This window comes from Watersipora subatra, chromosome 1, assembly GCF_963576615.1.
Source record: "Watersipora subatra chromosome 1, tzWatSuba1.1, whole genome shotgun sequence".
Lineage (NCBI taxonomy): Eukaryota > Metazoa > Bryozoa > Gymnolaemata > Cheilostomatida > Watersiporidae > Watersipora > Watersipora subatra.
Genome location: NC_088708.1, coordinates 62,854,463 through 62,879,571, shown reverse-complemented (window position 1 = coordinate 62,879,571; position 25,109 = coordinate 62,854,463). Strand labels below are relative to the sequence as shown.

The window sequence follows — 25,109 nt, the reverse complement described above, 5'->3', positions numbered from 1 at the left end:
TAGGAGGCTTCGCTAGAAACATGCTTAAACAACTCTACTCGTCATGCTGATCGCATACGTATCTATTTTGCATTTTGCATAAATTTTGCCGGAGAGTTCAACATTTTGGAAAATTTTGCAGGTTAGGAGGCTCTGTAGTTTGAAATGGAGGACCTCCCATTAGCGTAAAATTTGAAAATTTTTATACAAAATTCTGAGTTGTCTTCTCTTTTGCAAGAGAAGTTATCTTCTCATTAAATTCAGGGCCTCCTATTATGTTTTTATATCTTGAATTAGATAGTCCTAGTTCCAAGCTCTACTTCTTTTTATATAAATTTAGCTAACTATGATATTTAGTTTGGTTCTTTTTACTTGTAATGAACCTTTATTGCATCATTTAATTTTCTATCAATTGGTTAAAAAGGCAAACTAATCCCTGAAACCCCATTTCAGGGATTTTGCCAACAGAACCTAAGAAAACCGATTTGCAGGCACATCTGTGTGTGCTTTGATCTAAAGTTTATCATACGTATTATTCATAAAATTGAAAACCTATGCTTTCCCTTAATAGTTTGTTAGTGGGCATGCATGGCAAAAACAAGCACTTTGTCCATTTAAAAAAAGTTGTAATAAGTTGCAATAAACGCTAGGATGGTATTGACATCAAATAATTGGTATTGAAACCATCCTAGTTGTCAAATAGAAAACTTTTAAAACGTATATTAATTAAAACAGTGCATATATTCATGCTGCCAAATATGCCCGGTAGAGTCAGAGACACCCAATTTTTAAAACATAAATGTCAAACATGGGAGATTTGCATACCTGTGGCCACATTTATTACTTATAAAATTTTATTTAGTCAATTCATTGCTACTGAGGCAAAACTGGGAAATATAGCATATGTGGGGCCCTTTGGATTATAAAAGGTTTCAGATAAGAGCTTTCGATGAAACCATGCAGTAACATTGAACACACTGTGCAGATTGCATGCATGTATATCTAACTCGCATTTATCAACATTGGTCAGCATATTTCTTTAAAAAAGCCCAAACTTACTCAAAAGGAAAAAGATTGACTCTTTAAGCAACCCCGTCAAGGAGTTGAGTTTACAGAAAAGGAAAGCTCAATATAAGTACGTCAAACAAATTGCTCAAGTGAGTGCAACGGTGACAAATAAAATATTCTTAAAACACAATGAGTTTGTATAAATCTAAAAGTCTTTAGTGCAAATGGAGCAACCTATCAAAAGCAGGCCAAACAGCTGTTACATTACCAAAAGATTAAAAATCAAAGCATTCACAAGAATACCATAAAACATTTATCAACAAAAGTGGACTAATTTATTTCTGTCAAATAAAGCTGTAGAGCTTCAAAACACTGAGCTCTATAATTGTCTTGCAAATTGTGCGACCATCTCCTGGCACCTCGAGTATAATGTGTGAAGTTGTGGTAGCTGTAACTAATGGCTCTGCACAATGTTTAAGATATGATTTTAGCTAGAGATCTTAGAAGCGATTCGCAAGAGAACTTTGTTGATTGTAGACACGCCCAGCTACAGAAAGAACTTTTAGGTTGGATGTCATTCCAGTCACTTGATGCCTTTTTGGAAATTGAACATCAACTTGTTGTTTGAAGGTTAGGCAATCTAGACCACTTTGCCTCCACTGGTAAACATGCTGCTCTACCTGCAAAGAAACCAGTTATTAACCTGTTAGTATAGTTAAAAATTAGGAGAATGTTGAACACTACTCATTTTACAGACTTTCCCAAGATATCAAACCAGCTTTAAAACAATACTGACTAAAAAGTGTGCTCCATCATGTTGTTTTAGAACGCTTAGGAGATTGGCCAGAAACTTGAAGAGTAGGCTTTTGCAGCTAGCTATATTGGTGGCTGTACTAAATGTAGGTCACACAGAAGATGCTTTCTTACTGAAACTCTGCATAATTATGTTTGCCCTACAGAGATTGCAGTTCTCACTATGTTGATGTTATGCCTAAAAAAAATTAACCTAGTAAGCCTTAAAAAATTCTTGTTTTGATGTTGTTAACACAAGTTAACTCAATAAAAGTAAAAAAACAACAAACATTATCATTGGGGGTCCTCCCATGTTTTGTGACGATTCTGACGACCCGACGACAGGGATATTTAAAAAGTGACAGACGAGACGACCATTTACCAATGTAGGTGACGAGGATTGCGTAAATAGGATTACTAAAGGTACGGCTGCACGTAACGAATTTTTCGTTGGTTCGGAGTTCTGGCCGAAATCACGAAAAACGCAGAATTAATCGGTCAAAATTCACAGAATTATTTGAGCTGTGCATGCCCACCGAGTTCGTCGACGAACGCTTTTAACAGATTAAACAAATTATTAACGAGCACGATTCTAGCGGCTTTAGCAATTAGTATAGTCCAAGACATGTACCGTGACACACAATAAAAATACGAAAGCATTTCAACATAGAACACACGATAAAACTGTCTAAGTCGCGCTATTTTTAGTTAGCGAGCACGACTTTAGCAAATTTTAAGATATATGTAGTCCGAAAACATAATGCGACACACAAGAAAATTATTACAGAAAGTTATCATAGTAAATACGATGCAACTGACTTGTTTGCGCTAGAGATGTCGACATTCTCTACCGCAAAACTTTTGCTGCTAAAAAGGAAATATAATTAAAAAATAAACAAATTGTAGCTATAGCGTCCAAACAATAAATGCATTCAATAACGCAATCTAAGCAGTTGCATCGTGTGTACTATGTTGATTTGCACTTATACTTTTACTATTGTGTGTCATTATACGTCTCTTGGACTATACTAATCGCAAAAGCTGCTGAGATCGTGCCCGCTAGCACGATTCTAGCAGCGCAGAATAATTCTGTGTGTTTCAATCATTTCGTGATTTTGGTTAGAACCAACGGAAATTTTGTTACGTGTTGCCGTACCGTTACTAACTTATTATTTGTTCATAAATCACCACGGTCAACCGAAACTTCACTAGTTTTGGTTTGAAGCATCTGGCCCAGCATTTACAGACTGCCAAATAATTAAAGCAATGAAATGCCACGACATTGACAGCAAATCCGTTTCCAAGTCTGTGACTGACAGTGATTATTAAAGGCAATCTCGGTCTATTTTCAGTACAAGAAATATAGCTCTAAAAACCTAAGACGGCTGTCACTCTTCGCGGAGTAATCAGCAACGCTCCCAAACATCACTAATATGCTTATGAAGGTCGCTGGTTGAGCCATGCTTTTGGTTAGCAGAAGTTTAAACCTAGCGAGTTTCAGATTTTTAACGCAACCCAGTGCCACCAGTATAGATATTTGTATTAAAATAACGAATGTGAAGAAAGAGGTTGTTTTGGTTACCAATTTGAAAAAGGTGACAGTGATTTTAAAAGTGACGACAGTGATTTTAAAAGTGACGACAGTGATTTTAAAAGTGACGACAGTGATTTTAAAAGTGACGACAGTGATTTTAAAAGTGACTATTCTGACGACAGCTTTGTGTGGTAGGACTCCCATCATTAATGCTTTCTTTTAAGCTAAAGCTTTTTTGTCAAACTATTAGGTAAGAATGGTATCTTTTAAATATAAGATGTAATGAATAGTTGGGTTAAGAAAAGCTTTATTTTACAAACTAATAATTACAGCGTTACCATTCCTCTTATTTTTAAGCAAAATGCACCAAAATCTATAAAATTTTACACATTCAGCCTGTACTGTGATGAGAACCGTGTCTGTCCATATAAAGCCACCATTGGATAATGGAAAAATATTGCATCCCGCTGGATTTGAACTTGCAACATTTACCTTGCTAGACTGACACTACAAAAACTATGCTAATTAACCTTGTAATAATTTGCAATATTTGAATGCATAATTATTGCAACTGATAATCTTTTACAGCACTCTACACTGCCAGGGTATTTGTTGGTACAAGCCAAGTTGATTCAAAATCTTGAGCTGAGTAAAATTCCTAACTGTCTACACGGTCAATTTTTTCCATGCACAGATTGACTATGAATTGTATAAAAGTCCCTTTTCATTCAGTTGGCCTTTAACACTGTAAGGTTGGTGTGTATGAATATGCCTTTCACTGCAATGCATATATGTACAAATTAAGCATAGGGTTACTGCCAGGTTACTCTGCAAAGCAGAGTTGTCCTCTCGTGCACTCCAAACAAATCCTAAATATTTAGGATTATACATTAATCATTAATTATATAGACATTATTGAAATTCTTTAAATAGTTTAGAAGTTTCTATTAAAACAGATTTTCAGCTTTTGTTTACACCATTTAGTCTCTGCTTATATGATAAAGCTACTCTTTGCCATTAGCATGTCTGTGCAAATGCACTCGTTTATAACAGTTCATCTTCGTAGACTATTTGAGATGACCAAAATAAATTCTAGGTCAGCAAAAAATCTAACTCTGATGCTCATATCAACTGATTTGACAATTAAAAAACATTCAGTTTTGAAGGTAGTAAACATGAATTTGGAGATCAAACAGAAGGTGAGGTGAATAAAAGCCACAAAAGACAGGCTGATACTTGTTGCGGCTAGCTAACAAAGTAAAATCATTGTCTGTATGACTTATCATTTATCCATCGTTGGGAAGAGCTTGGGAGCAAGATAGATTTTGATGAGACTAGATATCATGACATTCTGCTTGGTATACAGACGGTCTCCAACCTACGAACGAGTTACGTTCCGAACAATTGTTTGTACAGTGAATTTGGTCGTAAGTTGCTTCAGTGCTATATTTTGTATTATACCTTATGCTTAAGGCCTACATGTATATAAGTATATTGAAGGTTTATATTAGTATGTTTAAGGCTTGTATAAGTAACCTGTAAATTGGTTTGTACTGAAAAAACTTTTTAATAAAATGGAGAGAATACTGTGGTGGACGCCGGGCCATGACACAGCATTTCTTATTGATCGTATGTGTTGTCCTTTTTTATTATATCGTTGTTTTAATCGTTATGCTAGAACTTATCTTTGTTGTCCTTTTTTATGTGTCGTCCTTTTATTATACCGTTGTTTCACTCGTTATGCTATTGTTATATCTGATATCATGTTATAACACTATCATTTATCGTCACTTTTATTGTTGTCATACCAACTCGCTAGCGGTCCTATTTATTCACCTTGTTAGCCGGTGTTCTCACCGTTTGCCGTTAGGACGGAACAGTTGATATTACTGAATATAACAGAGCGCTCTCATTTATTTGAGCAGAGCAGATAGATGTACGCTCCTCGAATAGTGAAATTTCCTTCGCTAATAAAAAAGCTGAATGAAACTACACACACTCTCTTCTTTTTATTTATTAGTCTAGATCGTGCCAAGTAAAGGTCGGCAAACTCCTTTACAATACATACAGGAAAAATAAAAAAGTTCTTTGCGCACTGGAGATACGTTCACATACTAATGCCCTGCAACGAACTGGGCAGAGGAAGGTGGATGCTGGGTGATGCTTCTATGTAGCCCCTCTTTCTGTCGCTAATAAGTCGGTAATACCGTCGGTATTATCGATGAATATACGCGCAGACCTGTTCGTATGTACCGTTGTGTGTAACTCGAATGTTCGTAAGTAGGAAACCGTCTGTATTAACACTCCAAAGCTTTCACTGATAGATCCCCTTCAAATATTTCTGATTTCTTGCGAGGCGAATCATTTTACATATTTTTGACAAAAATGACAATCTCTAATGACAAACTAGTTTAACAATGTATTGGTATCTATAATAGCGAACCCTATGCATCTCATCATTGCTCAAGTTTGGCAAGAATGTAAGCGATATTTTTAAGGACAACTATGAAAATTTTGTTAATAATTTTGGGATCTTTCACCAACTTGACACTTTACCCTATATGGCATTACTTATGTTGGTCAAACAAAAGCTTTACATAAATTATTTACATTGAGAGGAATTTGCGTTATAATAGGTATACATGTACATTATTGCAAAATTTGCTGTACAGCTATTCCAACCAGATAAAAATCTGACCTATGCCCATACTACAAAAAAATCATAATTTGAGTTAAAATACTTGGATTTAAGTTAGAATATGACCTAAAAGTCAATGAAAGGAACTTAAGTTTACTTTTCACATAGGAAACAAATACATTATGCTTATGAAACAATGCAAGTGTTTTGGCCTTAAAGTTTGGCTTATTAATGTATATACTTAAAAACATTACTTTTTATTTTGTGGGTTTTCACTGTCCACAAAAGACCCTGGTCCCCGTTAATCCCGAAAATTGAATGGTGACTGCAAAAAACAGCTATGACAGGCCGAACAGGATTTGAAACAAAAGGTACATTTCTCACAAACAGAGATTGTAAATGGTACAAAAATGCAAGTTAAGCAATACGAGTGTCATTCAGAGTTAAAAAAAGCTATAGCTTGTTGCATACTATTAGATACATCGTCCAAATACATATTATTGAAATTTTCGGACTAGCACAAAATTTTTCATCTCAATATTTGTAAAATACATCTAAAAAAATATTGTTTTTCACCAAGGTTCATTCTATGTCACTCAATATTTTGGTGTTTTGACACTCTAATTTACCTTCACTAAGTTCCTTTGTCCGCTCTCCTCTGACCAGAAACCTCCCCAAATATGTAAGCTTTTGTAACCTTGAATCGCCAATTCTTTAGATAACTTGTCTAGCACCAGAGTGGGTGCAGAACATGTTATAGCAACACCCTGCAATTAGTAATAACAAAATAAAAATATCACATTTTTTGAATGAATGATTTTCCGATTTAAATTAAACTCTTTTCATAGCTAATCAATTGAAAGCTCATTGCTTGCTGCAAAAAAAAGGAAAAAACTGAGCAAGCAGAAGTGCATCTGATATTTTAGCTTATGACTCTCAATCCCAGCTTTGATATTTGTCACCATTGTGATTTGTAGGCAATAGAAGAACGCGAGTTAAGCAATGTAAAAACTTATTCATATTCTATTAAAAAAAGGACTTCAAATATTGAAGTGGTATTTCAAAAGCAATTACTCATTCGTAAAATTGATAGTCAGTAGTCTGACCCTGATCTGGACTTGGCTTTTAGATATTATTGCAAAGTAAAGTTTAGAGCTGGTCACCATAGGTTTTAACTGTGAGTTTCAGTTCCTATCCCAGACACTATGCTTACATATAGTCTGTACAAGTGCTATCATCAGTGGACAGGCAACCAGAATGCAAGAACATGACAACTATAAACATGCAAGGGTTAATAGGAGCTGTATACACAATTAAAATAAAGCAGTTATTTCACAAGGCATAGTCCAATTTGTAAAACGGAATAACTAGTAAATGACATTAAACTAAATTGTTGTTGATGACAGCTCTGCACAAGCTTCAGCTAAACATTCACAGATAATAATTACATAAGAAAATACACAAACTAAAAAGCAATAATACTTAGTCAATACTAAGAATGATTATGAAGTTTAAGAATATTAATCAAAATTACGTACAGTGGCACTCGCATACCGTTGTTGCTTGAAAGGTATGTTTCCAAAAGAAAATCTTGTCATTTTTCTAAAAGATTACTAATGCTTAAAGGTTGACTTGCAACAAAATTCACGCTACAGTTATTTGGTATCAAAAGATTCACCATGTCTTACTCTGTTGTGTTGCATGTGCAATATATGTAGAAATGTGATAACATGCTCTTAAAAGCTCAAAAGCGGAAAGTTAATCGCCGCCATCACGAAATTGCCGAAGATTAGAATCCCGTTCCAAACATGGGTCAAATGGAACGTAGCTCAACAAGATGGCTTCTGTTTACACTTTCATGCAACCTCATTCATTCAAATATTTTCACAATTACACTTCACGCATTCAATGAAACGATGTCTATTGTCCTCAAGCATCTGTTTCCTCATCACTGTATTGATGTCACTTTGAGCACTGATATCTCAAAACCTACTGTAAAAAATGGTTTAATTTTTAACCTTAGCTCGAAGGAATGCATATCATCATCTGATAAGCATGACAAGCCTGTTGGTCACCTGTGATAGTCAAAAAATGCTGCGGAAATTATGCGCGCTGTTTGGCAGGAAGCATGGGTCACATGATCAGATTGCGACTAGACGATTAGATCAACCCAAAACAAAATTGTAAACTAGCGAGCATCTATATTTGGTAGGAGCTCTTTGACGAAACCCAAAGTTTATGTCATAAATTAGTGCTACAAGAAGTTTTATATTGAGCCTTTTACGGAACTTACAATTCATGTGAGAAGATCACGTGTCAAAACAATAACCAAATCATTTTACTATGTCAGAGAATAGAATTGATTCCAATCTACGGCGGTTTCGGGATCGCGGAGATTAACTGTTTCTTTTTTAGCTTTTAAGAGCTTGTAATCACAGTTCTCCATATTTTGCACACACAACACAGCAGAGTAAGCCATGGTGAATCTTTTGATACCAAATAACCGTAATGAAATTTTGTTGCAAGTCAACCTTCAACAAGCAAAATGATAACAAGCTCCAGTACCATGCATTGACAACTTGGGCAGCTAAGCCGTACATGCAAATCAGATGAGTATTTTACGGTATTTTGGAAAGGCCAATAATTAACCAATATTTGAGTTTTCATCAAATTAAAGTACATTTAATGGGCCATTTTAGCAGCGCAAAGAAAGCACATTTCTGATGACCATTTGCACCAATTTAGGGCAGGTAGTAGGAGTGAAACAAATTGGTTCGACTTATTTTAGTCAAAAATGGATACAAGTATTAGCCAAATGAAAGTTTGTTACGGAAAGTTCTATCATAAGAACACAATTTGAAATAAATTCTATAATAAACCTCTTGCAGTTGCTTCATTTTGTCCTGCAAACACATTAAAATCTGTAATAGAAAACAAGACACCTATACAAAATCAAAACTGGTAGTTAATTTCTGTTAGTGATGACATATTTTTTATTGTAGTTCTACAATAGCACTATAAGTTCCAAACAGTGCATTAACTATTAATATGTGTCATGATCACAGAGTTCATGGTAAGTCGGGATTACAAGATTTAGCAAACAAAATTTTGATTCTAGCCTAATTACAGCAGATTATATGGTCAACAAAACTGAAGCACGTTTACCATTAGTGCAAAAACATAGTTCCAAGAAAACTGGTATTAAAGTTTGAGAAACGAAAACCAATGTAAAGTTTTGTTTACATTTCAAAACGACATAGCAACCAATATCAAGATATTGTGATATTTATCTAGATTTCTGTACTTGGATCCAAAAAACTATGCTGAATTTAAAAATCTAAACAGATTTTAGCTGGTTGTCAAAGAAATAGCTGTATATTTATAAGAAAGTGTATTACTTATTTTTGCAGATATTAAAAACAGCTTGATTGTATCGCGATATTGGGCACACCCAAATCATCAACCAAATCTTTAGAAAATTAACAACAGTAACATATTGCACACCATCGGTCACTATATACTTCGACCTTGCAAACTCGAATAATTATTCTCATAACTAAATCTGATTATAATTTTATAAAAATTGAATAATTATTCTTATTATTAAATATTGTAGTAATCTTGTAAGAATCGTTAGGAAAATATCACCACAACTCCCTTTACTTTCACTGCTTTTGACATCAGTTAGAATACCAAAGTACTCATTACAAGCATCCAAAATGTCAAAGTTACCTTTAAAATCGGCAAAAAAGAAACAATTATTTTTAGCGGACACCATTTTTCAGTACTTCTTGTTTAGCATAGCAACGGTTTTAAGTTTTTTTTCGATGGTAAAATACTTTTATTGGCTAAACTGACTTCAGATTCAGAAAGATCATTATTTGATCGGTCCAGACCTACAGGTTACAAAATTTGTTACCAATATTATAAGTTCAGTTGGTGCAACTTCAAAGTCGAATAACTCAACTTCGTGATTTGCGACTTAACCATGTTTTCTGTGACCGCAACCCATATGATCTACCTGCTGATAACTTCAACTCCTTTACTACCAAATGGATCTCTACCGCGAAATAAGTGTTTCGTGAAACTTAATTTCTAAAAGAGTGTATAAATGGTTATAACTTTACACCCCAATTGTTTATTAACAATATTTTTATAGCAAGTTTGTCAGCATAAGTTTTTATGTTAGTTCATGCCCCCAAAAATATTACAAACGAGTTGTCGAGTGAGAGGGACCACTTTTCGTCCATTTTGAAATTACTGTGAGGTAAGCACAAAACTCTAGTCGGATGATTTATGAATATTATTAGTTTACATGTTAATTAATCTGATGAACATAATTACTCTCATTAGTACTATTGCTCAATAAAGTTGCTCAGTCTATAGATCTGAAGTTAGTAACCATTTATGGCTGTATTGCTTCTGAAATTACTGGTCATCAGTAAGAAGATTTCATAAAACAAGTTTTTGCAAAGCAAAACTATGCGCAGGTTGTAAACGCATTCTTATTTGCTCAACATATGCAAATAATAGCTTTTTTTAATCAGGTATAGATGTAATAAGATAATTTACTAATTAATCAGTAATCGGAAACAATTTGTACAAAAGCTTGCTAAAGCCGCATCATGCAGCACTTGGCCATACAGAAACACATTGCCAAACGAGCTGTACTATTGGTAGTTTAAGAGTTCACACTGAAACAGCTTCAACATAAAAATAAGACATAAGAAATCAGTGCAAAAACTGCTTCGTATTACATTTACTTCATGCCTTGTTGTAATTGAGCATCATACTGCGTGCACAATTAGGAAAAATGGCTGCAAGATCAAAATTTACCAAGTCTTTAATTTGTTAATGAAGCCGTGATAAAAAACAATTTAGACAATTTATGCAGAACTTAAATGCAACTGCATTTCATCAGCATTTTTATAAGCAGGCTTAGTGTAAAAAAAACAGAGTAAGAGCCATACTACAAGTTCATGAAGTTTTGAACAAATTGTTACTTTACCCTTCAATATGTTGTAAAATGCTAAGACAAGGTTAAAAAATTATGGACGCTGTTGGAAGAGAGAACGTTTCAAATGCCTCTAGATTTCATAAAAAAACAGCTAAAAATGATGGCCAGGGTTCTTGAGGACACTTTTATTTGTATGAAAGATTGGTAGATAGAACATTATTACACAAACAGACAATTCCAGAATTAAAGCGCAAACATTGTGGCCATAAAAGGTAAATAAAAATTGTTTCAAAGTAAAAGCTAAAAGGCTATTGTGCCTGGTAGTAGTAGCATCATTACCATATCATTTTTCTATTGAATAACGTAATACACTTTTTATTAGAATAGAACAGACTTTGGTACATTAATTTGTCCTACATGTGATGGCTCTTATTAAAGACCTAATTTTCACCAATGAAGTGTGCCCTCAGATTAAGATGACCCTATTTATGAATCACACTGCCTATCAGAGTTTTTTAACATACACATTAATCAGCAGAAGGTTTTACGCCTAATGTTACCGACAAAAAATCTAAAAAGTGTGTTGCAGTATGAGCTTGGTCAGGTTCTCATCCTCTTTTGCTGATACAATAGGTAGCAATCAGTAGTCCATTTTCCAAAGGTTTATTTATTGCCCATTTCTAAAACCTTGGTAGCTGTAAAGGTCTAACACAGCTGTTTATTGCAATAATAAACTGTAAAAACAAAAATAATGATTCTCAAAAAACTTTGGTTGCTGTTGGCTGTTAACATGTTTTCTATTAGTTAGATGCAGGATGGCGATTGGTTTTTTTCCTATTAGGTACACATATGACCGGCTAACTAATTGCCTACTCACTAATAAGAAATGTTTTGTACAAATATTTTTTAGCGCATTGCTCTTGGTTATAAGCGTACATTGTGCTGAGCTGCACTGCGCAGCCTGTTGTATGCACTCAGTTAATGGACTAGACCAAAATCTGATTGTGTTTTATACTTTTTCCATTCGGAAAACCCAGGCTACACTCATTAAGAAATACATTCAATCTTTAAAAAATGGTTAATATTTTAATACTTTGATATTGTATTTGTACAATTTAAATATCAATTGTACATGCCACTCCATACATGGTTATTTTGCTTCATAACTATTGTTTTACTGTTTTTTGCGGATTGTCAGTGCTATAGTATTTTAGTGTAGCCAACTACCCAATGTAATGACTGCAGTCTCCAGAGCTCACTTTAGTCATCAAAGCCCAATTTAATTATCAGAAGATTAGGACTACAAAAAGTAGAGGACTCATCAACTTACCCTTCAGTTTTTCAAAACACTTGTAGGCCAATATGATTAGTTCTGTGAGAACATGATTAAAGAACAATAATTCTGCGTGGTGAGCTCATCTTCGTTCTCCAGATTAAACAACTTCTACAAAAGAACAAAGATTTTAACATTGTATAAAAAAATAAGTTGATGAGGACTTTATGCACAGAGTCTATGACCACCTTCAATTTGGTATTGGAAAAAATGTTGAAAGTGAGCTACCGTTAAACCTATATTTGAATGCACCTTGATTTGATTGGCACCGCTATTTGGGACCACATCAGGAGATTGCTTTGAAAATCGAGCGCCATCTTTTTAATGAACGCCAACTCTATTTGAGGAGGTAAGTTACCTTATTAGTATATGTATAGGTTTAGGTATATTCGCCTTTTGTGAAAATATAGCAAGGAGCTTTTAAGGTCCAAACACACTAGGCGATTTTATTGCAAGCGTCATGAGGGCGAAGATATCGCTGGTGCGTGCATAAACACACTCAAGCGATTTACTAGCAAATGATATAATGGGCACGCTCACAAACTGCCAATAAAAATCTGTATCATTAGTTTTTTCGGAGTTGTTGATAAATTTAGGCCAGTCAAAATGTCGTCGTCTAGGCTACAACATAAACAACCTCCACATTTGTTATTAAACCTATCTCCCTTTCAAAGAGTGTACACTGCCTACACTACAAGAAGACAAAAGAAAAACGATTCTTGTATTTTTAGCTGTATTGTTTTTACAATTTTTTATACATATTTTATTTTGTAGTGGTTTTTCATATTTAATATATTAAATATTTACCATTCTCAAGATGGTCAACTGGCGCAACGATTGACTCCGGATGTTGGTTTTCAACTCGGTTTTTTTTAAATTTTGTTATGATGGACAGAACTGGGAGTGCTATTATTAAATTCATGAACAATTGAGTGTTCGTTCTGAAGATGTTTCGTAACAAAATAGAAAATTGGAGCTGATGTACGTTGTTGAACATCGGTAAGAAATAATTACCCGCCGTAAAATTACATTCTGGTAAGAACTAACCAATCGAAATGCATCTCGTTAGCAATAAAGTTGTGTAGAGAAATTCTAGCTTTATCGCTCTGCATGAACACGCTGAGTGAATTTTAACGCAGATTAGCTCTAACGCAATATCGCTCTAATTATCGCCTAATTTGTTTTCACCTTAAAGCCTGGTTTCCATATGACAACGCAATGATCGCGCGCGGCCCAGTGATCGTGCGCAATGCATTTCTTGGGCAGCGAGGCAGTGTTTCCATATCGCGCGTAAGCTCCATGCTTGCATTGGACAGGGTGGATATTTTCCTTAATTTTTCGTAGGAGAGACATATTTCTTCGGAAAAACTGACCTCCGTTGCGAAATTACGCTGTCATATAAAAATCAGGCTTACTCTTTCGTACGGGAGACTGATTTCTTCGGAACAAAGCCTATCGCTGGAATTGTGGGATAGGTTGAAAAGGTCTAGCGGTGTATTGTGGGATACATAATCGCACGCACCCATCGCAAGGATCCATTCTGTTGGATACTTGCGATCAGCGTACGCACGTCGCGCGACCGTCGTACGTTGACGTTTCCATATCACAACTGGCCTACGCACGACGTCGTGCGCCTTGTTGCGCGCCTTGCGCTGTCATATGGAAACCAGGCTTAAGAGAATGCTTCAGCGATAACACTTGTTCTATTGAGTCAAATATGCTACAAAGCAAAAAATTACTCTGAATTTGTTGTTGGGGTTTTATAAAAACACCATTATCAGCTTTTCAAATGTCTTAACCGCCAGTACATCAGCAGTCATAATTAAACATTGTCCCAAAAACAAGCGGCCTCAAACTGCCTAAAATATCGTACTAATCAAACATTCCATGTTAAGTGGAAAGAAAATGGGATAAACTACAGCATTGAAATTAAAGCACTCTCACACTCACTTCATGAACAGTTCTGTCAAAATCTTTACTGATAACTCAGCTTGCACTTTTATTCCATAAGTGCCAGAGTCACATCTAGGAGCAATAGGTCGGCTTTGCGCTAGAGGACAAGCAAGGCTAAAAGTGATAAAAATTAGATAATACACAATAAACTTTCAAGTTCAATTAGTGATGAGGGAGCAAAAGTATCCTACATGGGAGCTATTGCACACTTTAAACATGATATTTGTACCTCACAAACTCACATGGTCTTTTAGAGTAAAGTAGATGCTCCTATAACGTATACCTCCTATAGCATAAATTCTAGAAAAAGTCGGGCAATTTTGTGAAGTTTTTGCTTCGTACCGCGTAAAAAACTCCATATAACTTAAAGTGTATCATCGGGCGAGTTCTAAAGTTTGATTTGAGTGTTAGTCTGTCTCGCCACACCTGCGAGAAAAGAAAGCGACATACAGCGGTGTCAAAAAGTATTTGTCCACCTCAAACCTCACTGCCCATTTTAGGTAAATTTGTTGTAGTAGTCATGTAGAGGGATTAAACCCTGACAAACCATGCATCATTTAAAAGTAAATTAACATTAGATCTTGTTGACACCATCAGTAATAAAATTACGGTTAATCAGGGATCAATAATCATTTATAGGCCAATCAATGTGAATCAGTGCTTATTAACTCATTTTCAAACGCAATATGACATTATTAATTTTCAAGTGGAATATTATCACAACAATAAAGATCCTGTTGGACAGCATGTGCAGCAAAGGTTTACAGTTTTGCTTGTTAAAAGAGGAACAGCTAGAGATCCCAGAATTCATACCAGCGTCAACATCAACCATGGATAAGAAATGTGTCAACGACCTCATCATTCGCCTGCATACGATGGGCAATCTGAGCAATAGAAAAATAGCGAAGAAGCTTAGAGTATTTCAATCTAAAGAAAATTAATTGGTAAAGAAATGAATGCAGCATCAAACCACCAAAGATCTACCACGATCAAGGCGTTTGAAAAAACCAGCTGTCCAACATGATTGCTGGTTTCAGATTATGAACACTCAAGCGCTCGTGAGGCTTGTTCACAGCATGCCTAAGGCTGCAGAATGGTTATAGTCTGCAAAGGCTACCAGATAAAATATTAAAATGCAAAACAACCCCAATGGTTTTTTTCTGGGCCCATAACAGTACAAGACTGTTATTTTCAATTTAGAAAATAATTAAAGAAGAGATAATAACGAAATTTGCGATGACATATTTTCTGGTATGCAGTGTGAATTAGTAGGCAGCGGTTGATACAATAGAAGATATTTGGCAATTTTAAAATCTAGTTATTTCTATTTTTCAGCTCATTAGGATTGTTTTGATACAGGGTTTTATGTATGCGGTGCAAAATATTTCCAAATTATGATGAATTTATTACAGTGCTACACTTACTTAAACAGGCAGACAAAGATTTTTTCCCAACACTGTACATAAAGCATTATACATATAATACATACAATTTCCATGACATTCTGACTCTTGTGATAATTTGTCTGAAGTGACAACGGAACAGAGAATAGGTACATGTAGCAGTGCAATTGTTGATAAATACTTTAAGGCTATTGGTCGGTGCATCTGAATGTCACGAGTTGGAGTTGCAATCTTGAGCTCTTAAGAACGAATAGATGACGAAAAGGTACTATCGCTTTTTTATAGTGAAACTATTTTTTCTTAGTCAATTGTTGTAAGTCGCTGTCGCGCCAAACTATGCGCTCTTCATCAAATTATTGTCAAATTACCACAATCATGGTCTATTAAACCAATGAGGTTGATCATGAAAAGTTGTCGATGAAAACCAATAATACAGTTAAGGCACCGCCAATACATTTAAAAGAATTTAAGTCGGATTCTCACATGAGCGAGTTTGGAAAGGTCCTGAAATGGTTTAGACAATTTACATGTATGTTAACATTCTTATAATGAAAAATCCTTATCATGTAAACGTTCCTAGAACTGATCATCTCATTTTAGCAGCGCCTACTGTACAGTCATGTCTGATATGAGAGCAAAATACATTCTGGGACAAAAGCTCGCAAGTTAATTTTCTTAAAGTCCTATCTCAAAAATGTGTTTTATATAAATTAACTAAAGATAAATTATTGTGTTGCCATCCTCTAAAAAACTACCAATAAGAGATATTACAATGAAAAAATACATGATTTTATCTATTCATGCTCTATACCCATGCCCCCAAGGCTACAAATACCTATGTAAAGGTTATGGTCTGCATTAAAATGTAGCAGTATTATGTACAACATATTTTTGAGTAGTGGCAGTATGCAGCAGTCCATACAGTAGCATACCATATGGAGTTCTTACCTTTCAGAGAATCATAGCACTACTGATTGTGAGAGAGAGACCTGATGCAACACGCTTGGTACGCTACACTTTTGTGGCATCGCATAAACAAACTTAAAGTATAAATTTAATATAACTGAATTCAGCTTAATTAAACATTCTTGAAAAAAACATTCTGATCTTATATTAGAGTTATTTCTATTTTTTCTTCATTTTAATTTTTAAATCATCTCTTCCTGGCTGGAAACTTCTCGATTTGCTTATACTCTCATTTTTAGCCAACCTTTTTAAAACAAATCTGAAGCAGACCTGACGGGAAAACCAAGTGATGTAGTTTCCGTAACTGGCCTTTCGCATCTTTGGGCATTTAGTGATACATCAAAAACCACCTTGCAAGCTCGCATCTCTAATTTTCTAGAATTTCAAGGCGAAAGTGGGTAGTGAGATAGTGAATGGTACAGAATTTGTGTAAACATAAATTGCTTGAATTCTTAAATCTATTTATTGGTTATTGTTATATATATATATATCAATATATTTATTTTGAAGGTTTGGGGTAGACTGACGCAATCTTCTGAAGAATCAATTGATTTCCTATAGCCGGTTTGTGTATTGACTCGTGTTCGCTTCAAATTCTGTATCATTTACGATTTTGCTACCCATGAAAGTTTATTATAAGTTATGACTAATGTGTTGAGAGTATATGGGAGGTCATTAAGTACAAAGCCCATCAAGTCAAGTAGTCAATGATGACTTACCAGCTGTTCAAAATTAGGTTGGGTACGTGTCTAATGACAGGGAAGAAGCGTTCAACTGACATTTATGATCTACTCATCGCCAAAATCTTCCGGAAGACAATGCAAGGAAGAGGACCTTGATGACCGCCCAGGCCTATATAGATGAAAGAACCGTGAGTCACCACCGGTTTGTATGTCAATGAATTTGATATAGAAATACATAAAGTGCTGGTCAAATGAAAAGCAATACACGAGATGTTATGGATGAATAGCTATGCAAATGGCTTTGTGCTAACCCTTGGTATGAAATATTACCCAAGCCTGTGTCATTAGACAGCAACCACATTTGCTAGTTAAAGCTCTAATTTTTAAATAAATTAGACAATGCTATGTAAATACATGTAAGATAATATCATAGTTGTTAAATATAAATACAAACTTGTAAAAATCCATGATACGAAACCGAGTTTTAACCCGTTGATCCTTGTTCGATCTAATCAATGCGTGTCAGTAAACCTAGACAATATGTCCAGCAATCCGAAGTTATTAATTTTTTACCAAATATAGCTAAACGTGCTAACAATGCAATGATATTTGGTGAAACAGCAGTACAAAACGTCGGACAACCTACAGCAGATGTCATCAAACAGAAAAAAACAGTATGTCACCATTATTCGGGCTAAAACTATAAAAGTTTGCACGATTTTAAACACTCATTAAACATTTACAGATAATATTCATCCATAGCACACTCATCATCCTTTCATGACTCAAAATATACTGGAAATTTATATTTATTATCATAAAATTCCACATTTGTATCACAGTCATTTATGACCTACCAACGAATGAGTCATATTGATTGTTTCGCGATATCATTCTAATAAAATGTGTTATCATAATGAAAGAAGTAGATAAAGATAAGTGAAAAATGTTACAAATGGAAGTGAAATTCAAAATCTAACATCCTGCGAAAAAATTAATTTTATTAGTTTTTGCTGTTGCTTAAAAACATATTTTGTAAACAGAATCATATGGAAGCCTGTATTCCGCCATTAAGGTTTCTGCCACAGCCTACGCAATTCCGTAATACCAGCTGTGAGGGTTCAGAGAGCTAACATTGATGAGATACTGCATTATTTACTGTTTTGCTTAGTATTGTTCCTTATACCTAAATTGTAAAAACAAATGAAAAATAATTTTCTTTTGTTTTGCAGGTACAACTACAAAAACATTGACAACAAGCGTGATAATCTCAAATCAGAAGATTGGAGACTAAAATTATAAAAACACTACACCATTCTATGTCATTTTAATTGAACAAGTTGAACTGACTGAAACATGCTACATCTCCGGTGTTTTTTTTTGTAAAACCTAACTTAATACATGACACCAGCATAGTCAGCGTGATATTTAAATGCAACTATAATTATTTCCCGAGTTGCATTAGTCCATAGCAAGCATAGTTGCTGAATATTGCACATCTTTCAAGTGGAGTAAAGCCAGCACTTATACATTCTGCTCAAAGAGTTCTTGTGCCAAATCTCAAACTCAGCAGTCAAAATTCTAGCCAACAAGATAAAAATACTCAAACTTTTAAATATCAAGATTTGAGAGAAGATAATTCCCGAATTTCCAGTGAGTATAATACTACTTTTTACTAACAAAAGTCAACCAAAATACCATGAGAACAGTAATACACAGTGTGGGTAAGGTTAGTCGGCTAGGCTATTAAAAACTAGATGAAATCATAATTGTTATATACAGGGTTTAGCTTTATAAGAGGGTCAGTATGGTGTAATCTCAAGAGTTCAAAACTTTCAAGTTGGAAACATTGGAAAACATTGAAATCAATGTTCAGAGGCTAAGCATGACACTAAACCACAAAAATTTTCATTTTAATGTCATGACCAGAGCTATATTGATTGCTATTTATGATTTTTGTTATGTGGGTCTACAGAAAAAGCTATATTAAATAGTACTCCACCCTTTCCTATTACAATTAGTTAAAACAATATGATTTTTAAATTTCTTGTTGGCATGAGTAACAGTAACAAAATAACAAGAAAAGAGGGCGTTCAGCTAAAGACTAAGACACAGTTGTTATCAAAATTATAGACCATATAATTAAACCCTGAAAATAAAATTGAAAAAGGAGTCACAATGTTTTATCTTGTCAGTACATACCTGCAACCAAAAGCAAGTCAGGCATCATAGCATCATTACGAAACACGATTGCAGAATCTACAGAAAAAAAAGACAATTGATGGTGAGCATGCATTCATGTTGACCAAGATAAGTTAGTCAGTACATCACAAGTTAGACAAAGACACACGAGTAACGCATGTAAACAAGTGCCAGCGAGGTGTTGACAGTGGCTGATGGGATTAGCCATTTCTCTGAACTAAACAATCACCAGCCACGCTATTACATAATGCCATACACTCAGCAATACACGAATGGATGTTTAAATAATGCTAGCTACTAGATTATGACCTTCAGTTCTTGAACTGGGTAATGTCTGGCTCTGAAAGCTAAAGCTCACAAGAGACAAAAAGTGTCCTGCAGCACACTGGAGAACTATCAAGCAAATTTAGTCATTGATTTTGCTAATGCTGCACACAAATTTGTTGCTAACTAACATATTAATGTGTATACAGAGAGCTTAATTATTTTGCATGTATCTGTATCATGGTTCAAAAGCTAAGCTTGCTGAAAAATTATTTAGTAATTCATATCTACCAAAGCATTATGAATTATAGCAACTCTCGACTACTGCCAATCGCTTGACATTTCTACAGTTTCTTCGGCTTTTATGACTACAGAGGTTTTCTTGGTTTGCGATTAGGTTATCTGGAGTGTTCTTGTCCCTGCATGCACATATATCTTTTTTGATCACTCAAACCTTATCTCTATCTCTTCTTCGAGTACATAGAACAGTTTAAGTGTTGTTCAATATATATACGTAAATTGTAATTTTACAGGTGAAAATAACTTTTTATCATTTTGCAGGTAGAACTACAAAAAACATTGGCGACAAGCGTCAGAATCTCAAATAAGAAGAATGGAGACTAAAATTATAAAAACACTACACGACTCCATGTCATATTTAATTGTATTAGTAGAACTGACTGAAACATGCTATATCTATGGTGTTTTATGTGTACAACCTAAATTATTACAAGACACCAGCTTAGTCATCATGATATTGAAATGCAATTATAATTATTTTCATAGTTGCATTAGTTCGTAGCAAGCCTGGTTGTTGAATATCACACATCTTTCAGTCCCAGTAAACCCAACATTAATCCATTTTGTTCAAATAATTCAAGCAGCAAATCTCACACTCAGCAGTCTAAATTCTAGCCAACAAGATAAAAATACTCAAACTTTCTAATTACAAGATTTGAGAGAAGATAACCCCATGAATTTTCAGTGAGTTTCACTGCTAGTGCCAAACCCTAATTTGTACTAACAAAAATCAGCCACAATACAATCAGGACAGTACTACACAGTGTGGGTAAGGTTATTCGGCTAGGCTATTAAGAACTAGATGAAATCATATTTGTTATAGACAGGGTTAAGCTTTATAAGAGGGTCAGTATGGTGTAATCTCAAGAGTTCAAAACTTTCAAGTTAGAAACATTGGAAAACATTGAAATCAATGTTCAGAGGCTAAGCATGACACTAAACCACAAAAATGTTAATTTTAATGTCATGACCAGAGCTATATTGATTGCTAATTATGATTTTTGTAATGTGGGTCTACAGAAAAACGCTATCTTAAATAGTACTCCACCCTTTCCTATTATAATTAGTTAAAACAATATGATTTTTAAATTTCTTGTTGGCATGAGTAACAGTAACAAAATAACAAGAATAGAGGGCGTTCAGCTAAAGACTAAGTCACAGTTGTTATCAAAATTATAGACCATATAATTAAACCCTGAAAATAAAATTGAAAAAGGAGTCTCACTGTTTTATCTTGTCAGTACATACCTGCAACCAAAAGCAAGTCAGGCATCATAGCATCATTACGAAACACGATTGCAGAATCTACAGAAAAAAAGACAATTGATGGTGAGCATGCATTCATGTTGACCAAGACCAGTTAGACAGTACATTACAAGTTATGGTGTGTTTACACTGGCCAGGACCGACTCCGATTAGGTGCCAATACTCTGACTCAGACCGGTACCTCAGACATTTCACGTATGGGTGCCGACACCGACTCCCCTTTACATTTCAACAATCGAACCATTTTTTTCGGTACCAACAGCCAATCACAGCGCTTCGCCGTTCTGACCTTCACCCAACCACGCAAAGACGAGTACACATAAAAATCAACGCGTTTGTTTTGGAAAATTATATACTAGTACTACACTATTACTACTGCTCCTACTACTATCGCTAGAAGCAACTACTGAATGCCGAATGGAATCTTCCGATGACGATTAGATTTTGTTGATGGCAGGATCAGCTGCGGGAGCTCTGACAGTCTGTATTATATGTAATTATATGTTTGTATATATTTTATGTCTATAAATATTTTATTATATGTGTTTTCCTTTTTATTATAGCCTTGTTACTCGTTAGGCTATCAATTGTCGTCGTTTATGTTGTCATATCAACGCACTAGCGGGCCTAATTATTGGCCATTTAAACATTGTTACCTGGTGTTCCTACTCGGTTCCGTTAGCCGGAACGGGCAATTTTATTGTATATAAGGGCGCAATGCTCACTTAGTAGACAGAGCGAATGGCTGTACGCTCCTCGGCTAGTAAATTTCCTTCGCTAATAAAACCTTGAATAAAATCACACTCAATTTATTTCTGTATGAAATAATTTAGATCGTGCCAAGTAAGGGCCGGCAAATTCATTTAAAGTAGTACATGTAGTTGAACTAGTAGTAGTACTAGTAGTAGTCATACAACTGGCTATTCACTTTTAATTAATTTAAATAAAAGCTCACTATCAGAAAGAGCACTAGGGAAAGTTTAATGACAGTCTCTTAGCCTCTCATTAAACCTAGCCCTTTCGTTTCATAAACTTAGAACTGCCATTAAAGCTTCGGCTCATTTAATCAGAGGCTCCTAGCTTATGATTGGCTGATGAGCTGCTGGGATTCACCGGACACCGACTTTCAAATCAGCACCAACACCGATCTCTCTGCTCACACCTACCGATGCCGACACCGACTCATCAAATTGGTCTGTGCTTGACAAAATGAGTGACAAAATCGGCCAGTGTACACGCACCATTAGACAAAGAAGCATGAGTAATGCGTGTAACAAGTGCCAGCGAGGTGTTGACAGTGGCCGATGGGATTAGCCTGAACTAAACAACCCCCAGCCATGCTATTACATAATGCCATACCCTCAGCTATATACAAATGGATGGTTAAATAATGCTAGCTACTAGATTATGACCTTCAGTTCTTGAACTGGGTAATGTCTGGCTCTGAAAGCTAAAGCTCACAAGAGACAAAAAGGGTCCTGCAGCACACTGGAAAACTATAAAGCAAATTTTAGTCATTGATTTTGCTAATGCTACACACAAATTTGTTGCTAACTAGCATATTAATGTGTATACAGAGAGCTTAATTATTTTGCATGTACAGTCAAACATGGATAACTCGTCCACGGATAGCTCGAAAAAATGGTTAATTCGAACATTTCCTTTGGTCCGTTCCCACGTAATGATAAATTGCTATAGATAACTCGAATTCAACACTGTTAATTCGAACTGTTTTTTTGCCCAACAGCTACCGAAACGGTTGTTTTCGCTTTAGAAAATCACTTTATTCAAAGCCATAGAGGTAAACTTCATCTTTTCGTAATTCATAAGCGTCGTTATTACCACCATCGGCAAAATATTTTTGTCAACGACTTTTCTAAAAGTTTGGTGAAATTTGATTTATACTGCGATACGATGAATAGCACGGGCTAACCGGGTCACGCGCGCAAGAATTTTCGCCACGCACATACAAAACAAAATTCGCATGTTGTTTTGTATGTGCGTGGCGAAAATCCTTGAGTGCGTGACTCGGCTAGCCCGTGATGAATAGTTTTCCGACGTTGATTCCGTGTTGAATCAACGTCGGAATGTTGAATGTTTAAAACGTCTTAAAAATGTTGTAATTAAACGTATACGTTGTCTGAGCTACAAAAAACTATTCATCGTTTGACCTAAACACAGAATACGTGTGTACATTCAATAAGTATCTATTAAAAAAGCGTGAGTGATATAGAATGTACCGTAAAACCTCGTAAAACTTCTAATTGAACTGCCTCGGAGTGTTGCTCTTAACGAATCCCAGGTAAAGTAAAGTAATCTGCATAAACTTCAAGAAAAAACGGCAAAATTGATCGTGGGTAAAACCCCAAAAGAAAAAAATGTCTTTTCTTTTGAGCATTTCAACAACAATCAAGTTTTGCCAATGTCAATCTGAAAAACGTCCTGGCAATAACATCACCTCAAACCACAAACCAATCTCAAGTGATAGAAAAATCTCTATACTTTTTCATGAAAACGTTTTAAACTTTACATTAGAAGCATTTAATTTGAAACAAGCCATTTGTGCTTTTGATTTATATTATAGTTTGTATATGTACATGTATCTACTAATAAATAAGTAAATATATGGACTTGTGACAGTGCTCTGATAACTTGAATGCTCTGATAATTCGAACACTTTTGCTCGGTCCCTTGAAGTTCGAGTTATCCATGTTTGACTGTATCTGTATCATGGTTGATTAGCCAATCAAAAAAATGTTCAAAAGCTAAGCTTATGGCAAAATAGTCATTTTCTCTTAAGTAATATCTGCAACTGGGAATATTAATAATATCATTCACTAATATAAACATCCATGGTAAAAGATTTTTCTCATGTCATGCGTATCTAATATCCTTCACAAAGCCTTGTTAGCAAAGCTGATGCTACATGTAGTTCTAGCATTATACAATGTTGCTCATTTTACATCCATTTTTCGTCCTAAATTTCTATACTGAAAAATGAACTATTGCTAACTTTTGCCTTGCAATGGAAGCTTTGATAAGCATATGGTACAGAAATAATTTTTGTATGAATACTACAATATAAATTATATACCATTTCACTATTCAGTTTTTAAACATCCTTCTGTAAACCATATTATTGAAACAGTTGCTGTACATTTTTGAATCCCTTGAAATCTTTGAAAAGTTGAAAAACTTATCATTCGCGACCTTGAAGCTTTAATGTAAAGCATGCATCTAGCAACCAGTTAGCAAGACAACATTTTTCTGTAATCCATATCTACGGAAACATTACCAAGGATAGCGACTCTCAATTCTTGCAAATCACTTGACATTTCTACAGTTATCTTCAGCTTTTAAAACTACATATGTTGTCTTGGCCTGCGCGGTCAGGTGAGTTTTTGTACCTGCATATTTTTTGCTCCCTATAACTTTATATCTAAGCATTCATAACAGCCTTTCTCTTCTTTGATTTTCTGCTTTTCAGTTGTTATACGACTAACACATATATAAAGTCAGAATGACTGCGTTAAAAACATGAACATGAAATAAATGTTAGGCTACAATCATTCAGGCTTCTAATAAAAGTCCTAATTTGTTGTTACTTTGGATGAGTGACAACCACAAATTCTTTAGTTCAATGTAATCCCCAAGGTACATGGTAAGCCAGAGCTAAAGCATAAGCACACATACCTGCTACCTCCACTATCTGTCCTATTTCTTAAATAGAGTTTTAGCCTATCCTTGTTTGTCTAAATCAGAAACTAAAGCTAAAAGCCTGACTGTAACGAGATGGAATGAGGTAGATTTACAGCCTTACTTAGGCCTGGT

General features: G+C 35.0%; 1 long non-coding RNA gene across 1 annotated transcript; it reads right to left on the bottom strand.

The window, feature by feature from the left end:
* Positions 1–802: 802 nt before the first annotated feature.
* LOC137405246 (uncharacterized) lies at positions 803–25,109 on the bottom strand. The gene is made up of 8 exons (XR_010979748.1): positions 24,972–25,109; positions 21,261–21,317; positions 19,449–19,505; positions 17,283–17,415; positions 14,192–14,308; positions 12,239–12,352; positions 6,581–6,718; positions 803–1,667 (listed from the first exon to the last, which is right to left on the bottom strand). It is a non-coding gene; the product is annotated as an uncharacterized lncRNA (long non-coding RNA).